Source organism: Ranitomeya imitator, chromosome 5 (genome assembly GCF_032444005.1).
Source record: "Ranitomeya imitator isolate aRanImi1 chromosome 5, aRanImi1.pri, whole genome shotgun sequence".
NCBI classification, from domain to species: Eukaryota; Metazoa; Chordata; class Amphibia; order Anura; family Dendrobatidae; genus Ranitomeya; species Ranitomeya imitator.
In genome coordinates, this window is record NC_091286.1 from 129,968,349 (window position 1) to 129,978,593 (window position 10,245).

At 45.1% G+C, this 10,245-nt stretch overlaps 1 long non-coding RNA gene across 1 annotated transcript; it reads left to right on the forward strand.

Moving 5' to 3' along the window:
* The first annotated feature begins 7,700 nt into the window (after positions 1-7,700).
* Positions 7,701-8,188, forward strand: LOC138680574 (uncharacterized). Its single transcript, XR_011321663.1, has 3 exons — positions 7,701-7,809; positions 7,899-8,045; positions 8,127-8,188. It is a non-coding gene; the product is annotated as an uncharacterized lncRNA (long non-coding RNA).
* Positions 8,189-10,245: the final 2,057 nt, after the last annotated feature.

Sequence of the window (10,245 nt, forward strand, 5' to 3'; positions counted from 1 at the left end):
AATAGTTTGTAACCATACTGGACAAATGTTGTCTCCTGTCACTTTGAATTGATGCTGCAGTACCTGTCCTGTCTGCGGTCATAGAAAAATCACTCCACAACCTGGTCAGAAAACCCCTCTGTCCAACGCCACTTCTGATTTCTGCCCCTCTAACACCTCTGGTCTGCTGGCCCCTGGAGCTCGTGTGAGAACGATCACGGGCGCTGTGTGCAGGGAATGCCAGAAGCAAACGGTCAACAAGAGTTGATTGTTTTGTTGCTAATATTAGTTCCAAGTTCTCATGTGGCATAATATTTTGCAATTTGCCTTTATAGCGAGGATCAAGGAGGCAGGCCAACCAGTAATCGTCATCGTTCATCATTTTTGTAATGCGTGTGTCCCTTTTGAGGATACGCAAGGCATAATCCGCCATGTGGGCCAAAGTTCCCGTTGTCAAATCTGCGGTTGTGCTTGGTTGAGGGGCAGTTGCAGGCAAATCTACGTCACTTGTGTCCCTCAAAAAACCAGAACCCGGCCTTGCCACGCCACCAATTTCCCGTGCCCCCGGGAAAGCTTCCTCATTAAAAATATACTCATCCCCATCATCCTCCTCATCCTCCACCTCCTCTTCGCCCGGTACCTCGTCATGTACACTGCCCTGACCAGACAATCGCTGACTGTCATCAAGGCTTTCCTCTTCCTCTGGTGCAGACGCCTGATCCTTTATGTGCGTCAAACTTTGCATCAGCAGACGCATTAGGGGGATGCTCATGCTTATTATGGCGTTGTCTGCACTAACCAGCCGTGTGCATTCCTCAAAACACTGAAGGACTTGACACATGTCTTGAATCTTCGACCACTGCACACCTGACAACTCCATGTCTGCCATCCTACTGCCTGCCCGTGTATGTGTATCCTCCCACAAAAACATAACAGCCCGCCTCTGTTCGCACAGTCTCTGAAGCATGTGCAGTGTTGAGTTCCACCTTGTTGCAACGTCTATGATTAGGCGATGCTGGGGAAGGTTCAAAGAACGCTGATAGGTCTGCATACGGCTGGAGTGTACAGGCGAACGGCGGATATGTGCGCAAAGTCCACGCACTTTGAGGAGCAGGTCGGATAACCCCGGATAACTTTTCAGGAAGCACTGCACCACCAGGTTTAAGGTGTGAGCCAGGCAAGGAATGTGTTTCAGTTGGGAAAGGGAGATGGCAGCCATGAAATTCCTTCCGTTATCACTCACTACCTTGCCTGCCTCAAGATCTACAGTGCCCAGCCACGACTGCGTTTCTTGCTGCAAGAACTCGGACAGAACTTCCGCGGTGTGTCTATTGTCGCCCAAACACTTCATAGCCAATACAGCCTGCTGACGTATGCCAGTAGCTGCCCCATAATGGGAGACCTGGTGTGCAACAGTGGCAGGTGCGGATGGAGTGTTTGTGCGACTGCGGTCTGTGGACGAGCTCTTGCTTCTGCAGGAGGACGAGGAGGAGGAGGAGGAGGGGGTGCGAACGGCTACAGACAACTGTTTACTAGACCGTGGGCTAGGCAGAACTGTCCCAAACTTGCTGTCCCCTGTGGACCCTGAATCCACCACATTTACCCAGTGTGCCGTGATGGACACGTAACGTCCCTGGCCATGCCTACTGGTCCATGCATCTGTTGTCAGGTGCACCTTTGTGCTCACAGATTGCCTGAGTGCATGGACGATGCGCTCTTTAACATGCTGGTGGAGGGCTGGGATGGCTTTTCTGGAAAAAAAGTGTCGACTGGGTAGCTCGTAGCGTGGTACAGCGTAGTCCATCAGGTCTTTGAAAGCTTCGCTTTCAACTAACCGGTAGGGCATCATCTCTAACGAGATTAGTCTAGCTATGTGGGCGTTCAAACCCTGTGTACGCGGATGCGAGGCTAAGTATTTCCTTTTTCTAACCATAGTCTCATGTAGGGTGAGCTGGACTGGAGAGCTGGAGATCGTGGAACTAGCGGGGGTGCCGGTGGACATGGCAGACTGAGAGACGGTGGGAGATGGTATTGTTGCCGCCGGTGCCCTAGATGCAGTGTTTCCTACTACGAAACTGGTGATTCCCTGACCCTGACTGCTTTGGCCTGGCAAAGATACCTGCACAGATACAGCAGGTGGTGCGCTAAATGGTGGTCCTACACTGCCGGAAGGGATGTTGCGTTGATGACTAGCTTCATTGGCCGAGGGTGCAACAACCTTAAGGGACGTTTGGTAGTTAGTCCAAGCTTTCAAATGCATGGTGGTTAAATGTCTATGCATGCAACTAGTATTGAGACTTTTCAGATTCTGACCTCTGCTTAAGGAAGTAGAACATTTTTGACAGATGACTTTGCGCTGATCAATTGGATGTTGTTTAAAAAAATGCCAGACTGCACTCTTTCTAGCATCGGATACCTTTTCAGGCATTGCAGACTGAGCTTTAACCGGATGGCCACGCTGTCCTCCACCAGGTTTTGGCTTTGCCACGCGTTTTGGGCAAGATACGGGCCCGGCAGATGGAACCTGTGGCGATGTTGATGCCTGCTGCGGCCCCTCCTCCTCCTCTGCTTCAGAACTGCTGCCGCCTGCACCCTGTTCCCCCAATGGCTGCCAATCGGGGTCAAGAACTGGGTCATCTAATAACTCTTCTTGTACCTCCTGCGCAACTTCGTCTGTGTCACCGTGTCGTTCGGTGGTATAGCGTTCGTGATGGGGCAACATAGTCTCATCAGGGTCTGATTCTTGATCAGCACCCTGCGAGGGCAATGTTGTGGTCTGAGTCAAAGGACCAGCATAGTAGTCTGGCTGTGGCTGTGCGTCAGTGCACTCCATGTCAGATTCAATTTGTAATGGGCATGGACTGTTAACTGCTTCACTTTCTAAGCCAGGGACGGTATGTGTAAAGAGCTCCATGGAGTAACCCGTTGTGTCGCCTGCTGCATTCTTCTCTGTTGTTGTTTTTGCTGAAGAGGACAAGGAAGTGACTTGTCCCTGACCGTGAACATCCACTAACGACGCGCTGCTTTTACTTTTACCAGTTTCACGAGATGAGGCAAAAGAGCTAGAGGCTGAGTCAGCAAGATAAGCCAAAACTTGCTCTTGCTGCTCCGGCTTTAAAAGCGGTTTTCCTAATCCCAGAAAAGGGAGCGTTCGAGGCCTTGTGTAGCCGGACGACGAACCTGGCTCCACAGCTCCAGACTTAGGTGCAATATTTTTTCCCCCACGACCACCTGATGCTCCACCACTACCACTACCCTCATTACCAGCTGACAATGAACGCCCCCGGCCACGACCTCTTCCACTAGACTTCCTCATTGTTTTAAAAACGTAACCAAACTAACGTTATTTGTTGCAGTCACACAACTTACACGGTGAGCTATAACTTCAGTATGATTTAGCTACCCCTTTACAGGTTGGTGAGACCACAGCGAAAATCAGGCCCAATGTTACACACTCTTTTTTTGGTGGCTGCAAATTAGAGAGATGCCCCACACGCAGGACTGTCACTGAAGCACAAATGTTAATATTAATGTCACACTATTATTTTTTTTTTATTTTTATTTTTTTCAGGAACACTTTAGAAACCCCCCCAAAAAAAAAAAATAGATTTTTGCAGGGAGAATTTAGAAAACAAATGTAACAAACTATATGCTTTCTATGGGCCACTGAGTGAGAGATGACGCACACAGGAATCAGGAGTGGCACACAAGCCCAGAGGCCAATATTTTTCTACCAATGATTGATGGAGTTATTTTCTCTGGTAGATTTTGGAACCCAAATCAAGGAAAAAAAATGTAGGCTTTCTATGGACCACAATTGGAGAGAGAGAGAGAGAGAGATGGCACACCCAGGAGTCAAGACTGGCACACAAGCAGAAAGGCCAATATTAATCTCCCACTGTTTTTTTTGGTTGTTTTTTTTTTTTTTTTTTTCAGGGAGACTTTAGAAAAAAAAATAATAAAAAAAATATGATTTTATCAGGAAGAATTTAGAAACCAAATAAAATAAAATGATTTTTTCAGGGAGAATTTATAAAACAAATAAAACCAAAAATAGGCGTTCTATGGCCCACTGACTGAGAGATGACGCACCCAGGAGTCAAGACTGGCACACAAGCAGAAAGGCCAATATTAATCTCCCACTGTTTTTTTTGGTTGTTTTTTTTTTTTTTTTTTCAGGGAGACTTTAGAAAAAAAAATAATAAAAAAAATATGATTTTATCAGGAAGAATTTAGAAACCAAATAAAATAAAATGATTTTTTCAGGGAGAATTTATAAAACAAATAAAACCAAAAATAGGCGTTCTATGGCCCACTGACTGAGAGATGACGCACCCAGGAGTCAAGACTGGCACACAAGCAGAAAGGCCAATATTAATCTCCCACTGTTTTTTTTTTTTTTTTTCAGGGAGACTTTAGAAAAAAAAATAATAAAAAAAATATGATTTTATCAGGAAGAATTTAGAAACCAAATAAAATAAAATAATTTTTTCAGGGAGAATTTAGAAAACAAATAAAACCAAAAATAGGCGTTCTATGGCCCACTGACTGAGAGATGACGCACACAGGAGTCAGGAGTGGCACACAAACCCAGAGGCCAATATTTTTCTACCAATGATTGATGTAGTTATTTTCTCTGGTAGATTTTAGAACCCAAATCAAGGAAAAAAAATATAGGCTTTCTATGGACCACAATTGGAGAGAGAGAGAGAGAGAGAGAGAGAGAGAGAGAGAGATGGCACACCCAGGAGTCAAGACTGGCACACAAGCAGAAAGGCCAATATTAATCTCCCACTGTTTTTTTGGTTGTTTTTTTTTTTTTTTTTTCAGGGAGACTTTAGAAATAAAAATAATAAAAAAAATATGATTTTATCAGGAAGAATTTAGAAACCAAATAAAATAAAATGATTTTTTCAGGGAGAATTTAGAAAACAAATAAAACCAAAAATATGCGTTCTATGGCCCACTGACTGAGAGAGAGAGAGAGATGGAACGCTTAGTACTGGCACACAAGCCCAAAGGGCAATATTAATCTCCCTTTTTTTTTCCAGGGAGAATTTCTGAAACCCAAAAAAAAAATAAAATAGGCTTTCTATGGCCCACTATTTGTGAGAGAGATGGGACGCTCAGGACTGGCACAGATGGCACGCTCAGGACTGGCACAGAAGCCCAGAGGCCAATATTAATCTCCCTTTTTTCTGGGAGAATTTATAAAACCAAAAAAATATTTAAATAGGCTTTCTATGGCCCACTATTTGTGAGAGAGATGGCACGCTCAGGACTGGCACAGATGGCACGCTCACAACTGGCACACAAGCCCAGAGGCCAATATTAATCTCCCTTTTTTCAGGGAGAATTTCTAAAACCCAAAAAAAAAATAAAATAGGCTTTCTATGGCCCACTATTTGTGAGAGAGATGGGACGCTCAGGACTGGCACAGATGGCACGCTCAGGACTGGCACAGAAGCCCAGAGGCCAATATTAATCTCCCTTTTTTTCTGGGAGAATTTATAAAACCAAAAAAATATTTAAATAGGCTTTCTATGGCCCACTATTTGTGAGAGAGATGGCACGCTCAGGACTGGCACAGATGGCACGCTCACAACTGGCACACAAGCCCAGAGGCCAATATTAATCTCCCTTTTTTCAGGGAAAATTTATAAAACAAAAAAAAAAATTAAATAGGCTTTCTATGGCCCACTATTTGTGAGAGAGATGGCACGCTCAGGGCTGGCTGGCACAGATGGCACGCTCAGGACTGGCACACAAGCCCAGAGGCCAATATTAATCTCCCTTTTTTTCTGGGAGAATTTATAAAACCAAAAAAATATTTAAATAGGCTTTCTATGGCCCACTATTTGTGAGAGAGATGGCACGCTCAGGACTGGCACAGATGGCACGCTCACAACTGGCACACAAGCCCAGAGGCCAATATTAATCTCCCTTTTTTCAGGGAAAATTTATAAAACAAAAAAAAAAATTAAATAGGCTTTCTATGGCCCACTATTTGTGAGAGAGATGGCACGCTCAGGGCTGGCACAGATGGCACGCTCAGGACTGGCACACAAGCCCAGAGGCCAATATTAATCTCCCTTTTTTTCAGGGAGAATTTATAAAACCAAAAAAAAAAATAAATAGGCTTTCTATGGCCCACTATTTGTGAGAGAGATGGCACACTCAGGACTGGCACACAAGCCCAAAGGCCAATATTAATCTCCCACTGTATTTTTATCAGGGAGAATTTATACACCCCACAAAAAAAAATACAGAAAAATGAAAAGGCTTTCTATGGCCCACTATGTGAGAGAGATGGCACACACAGGGATGGCACTCTAGCAGAAATGCCAAATTGCCAATCTTAATCTCCCACCAAAAAAAAAAAAAAAAAAAAAACAGGGAATGTCCTACAATTACTATCTCCCTGCCTGCAGTAATCTCAGCCAGGTATGGCAGGCAGCTACTATCTCCCTGCCTGCAGTAATCTCAGCCAGGTATGGCAGGCAGCAATAAGGAGTGGACTGATGCACAAATGAAATAAAAAGTGTGGACAAACAAAAAAGATAGCTGTGCAGAAAGGAAGGAACAAGAGGATTTGTGCTTTGAAAAAAGCAGTTGGTTTGCACAGCGGCGTACACACAGCAATGCAGCTATCAGGGAGCCTTCTAGGGCAGCCCAATGAGCTACAGCGCTGAGGGGAAAAAAAAAAAAAAAAAAAATTCCACTGTCCCTGCACACCGAGGGTGGTGTTGGACAGTGCAAATCGCTGCAGCACAAGCGGTTTTGTGGTTAATGGACCCTGCCTAACGCTATCCCTGCTTCTGACAAAGCGGCAGCAACCTCTCCCTAAGCTCAGATCAGCAGCAGTAAGATGGCGGTCGGCGGGAACGCCTCTTTATAGCCCCTGTGACGTCGCAGACAGCAAGCCAATCACTGCAATGCCCTTCTCTAAGATGGTGGGGACCAGGACCTATGTCATCACGCTGCCCACACTCTGCGTTTACCTTCATTGGCTGAGAAATGGCGCTTTTCGCGTCATTGAAACGCGACTTTGGCGCGAAAGTCGCGTACCGCATGGCCGACCCCGCACAGGGGTCGGATCGGGTTTCATGAAACCCCGACTTAGCCAAAAGTCGGCGACTTTTGAAAATGTTCGACCCGTTTCGCTCAACCCTAATAGACATATTTATAGTCATATTTATACAGTAGCGGTATATTTAGTGGGGCTGTATAATATAGTTTTACCGCATAAACCATATTTAGTGACGCTGTATAATATAGAAAGACTTAGCCGTATTACCCATGATTTGCTTAGTATAAGAATATTTATACACGGGCCGCAGTTTTATTTGTTGGGGTATATAAATGAGTTTGACGAGTGGTGGTGTGTGGTTAATATAGATTGCACAAAAAATTTACACAGATAATTTATTTTAGATGGAATCCCAAAATTTTTCGGCTTTTTCCAGCCAAGCTGAGGATTCTGTAATAGGTATGTTTCAAGATTTATATACATGTATCTGTTAGCGGCCCATTCTAAGTAAGGATTGTTTTATATATTATCTTTATATTGTTTATTCTTTCTTGTTTAAGATGAATTAATCAGGGCCCTCCCCGATAATCTAGATGAATTTACCAGGAACACCCCCGATGCTGTAGATGAATTTACCAGGAACACCCCCGATGCTGTAGATGACTTTATCAGGAGCATTCCTGATGAGTTTTTCAACGGCTTCAGCGTGCCTACTCTGGAGTGTGATACACCTGGAGCTGAGTATAGTAACACTAATGCAGGTGCCGCTGCTGTGTGGGATTTGACTCAGGACATCATAGGTGCGTTGTGTGTCTGCGTGTATGTATGTGTGTGTGTATATAGCTTTTAAGTATTTAGACGTGTAAATATATATATTAATTCTTTACAGATGTCGACATGTTTCCAGAACCAACCACCACGGAACACAATCAGCGGCCTGTTGAGGAACTGATGTACCAGAACCCCACGCCGAGAAACAGCCCTGTTTCTAGAGCCCCTAAAAAACAGCTCGGACCGGGGTGCCGGAAAGGAAAAGGTAATCGTATGAAAAGTTTTTGCACAACCGCTCTGAGAAAATCCACCACGCCTCTACTAAGGCCTATATCTTTATTTATAGCTTGTAAACTGAAGCCTAGAAGAATTTTCACAAAAGAGAATATACCGGAGCTAATGGAGAGCCTCGCAGAAGCTACAGAAGATGCCACGGCAATCATTCACCACACATCGCTATCCCGTAAGTGTATATTTTGGTATACATGCACAGTCTCTGTACAATCAATGATACACGTGCTTCACCATTGAGATCCATGGCACACACATATCTGACACATGTATAATCTTTCCTGCAGCTAAGCGCAGCGGCCTGCGACGGTCTCGCACATATCTGACACATGTATAATCTTTCCTACAGCTAAGCGCAAAGTCATGAGAAAAACACCACCAGCACCTCTACAGCCGCTACAGATCACCGAGAATGGCGCAGCACCAGCGTGGTCGGCAAAACAGATGGCTAATGGAGCTGTTAGAGCATATCCGCTATCACCGATCTGCGTGGTGCAGGACGCAGGAAACCCTGTACCGTCGGACCATCGTGAAATACTCCATTCAAGCACCGGACAGCCATCGACAATCCGTGTGAATGACCCCGCGCTACTATATCCAGAAGTGGTCGAGGCACCCCGAAAACATAAGCGAAAAACAAAACATGTTACAGAGCCACCAACCACATCCTGCGCCGTGGGTGCAACAGCCACGATGACTCGTGAAGAGTATGATCGCGAGATTGATCAGCTCGCTGATGGTAAGCAACCATCCGTAGAACCGCTCATTATACGTATGTCCCACACTATGCAACCGTCAGCGCCATGTGTAACGGGGCCTGCTAATGCCTCTGGGGTCGGACCCTCAGGACCCTCTAATTTGGGTGACATATCTCATGTCTGTGTATCTAACTCTGTTAATGTTAAGAAACGGTCAAAGAGGTCGCGGCCGGCTGATGTTAAGGTGTGTAAAGAGCTTAAGGTGTGTAAAAAGCCACGGATTCATGCGCCAGCTATAGATCTGCAGCATGAATCCCGCAGCTGGGGCCCCGTTGAAATGCTTGTGTTTCAGGAACACTTCGTCCGCTACTTACGCTACAAACGCTGGGTCCCCAAAATAATGTTTTTTTGCGATACTTTTGAAAAATTATTATCAACACAAAGCCCAACACAGGCTAATAAGTCCGAACTATACGCACTTCGGAGCCTGCTGCTGGATGGCGAGATAACAACTACAGCGACCCCATTATGACTAGATATGGTCGGCTATGGCATGCATAAACCACCTAAACTAACACTACCCAGGTATAATAGGGCTAGAGTTATAAAGAGGGCTCTAAAATTGTTGGTCAGCGCTAGACGGGCGCTATGCTCTAGGAGGCGTCGTGGTGGCATGTGTCCTGCAATGCCTCTACAGCCACCACAGACGTCGTCACAAGAGTCAGAACAGCACTCACATAGTCCAGGCAGCTCTGCAGATGCCGCACATGCATCTACACAAAATTCACAAGCCACAGACGCTGATGCTGCTGGTAATGTGCGGCGCCCCGATCATACAGTATTTTTGCAACACATCCATCATCATGAAAGAGCCCTCCGCAATTTCAATGGCCATATACATACAGATCATTTTAGATTTGTAAATTTGGAGCGTGTACGATCATTTGAAGAGGGCTTGAATATTGTTCATGAAGGCATTCAGGCATTACTGGATAGAATCATCAGGGACATTGAACCTGGCGACTTTGTACAGTTAAGGTTTGATGCTGGCGATACTTTAGACCCTATTTTCACTACAAAACAAACCCGTGAAGATTTTAATTCCGAATCTTTTTTAAATGCTGTTGCCCGCGCACTTCAAAGTAACAGTGAATGCATAGCATCCAATTCGCTAAAGCTAGTCGTCACCATCATTAAAAACCGACGCGGTGGTGTAAAACAAAAAAGGCGCTTGAAATCTATAGCGAGCAGTCAGATCATTAAACAAAAGAGACAATGGCTGTATGATTTTAACAATTACACTACAAATCTGTGTTTGGCTGCTAGTGTGTGCGCCCTGATGGACGACACGGATGTCACTGATGGTGTTTTACTGAGCTGCTCTAAAAACATACACGCAGCACTGGGCATCCCTGATGATCAATTAGTGAGTTTTAGCGACATCCCTGCATTTGAAAAATATTTGGGGGTCACCAT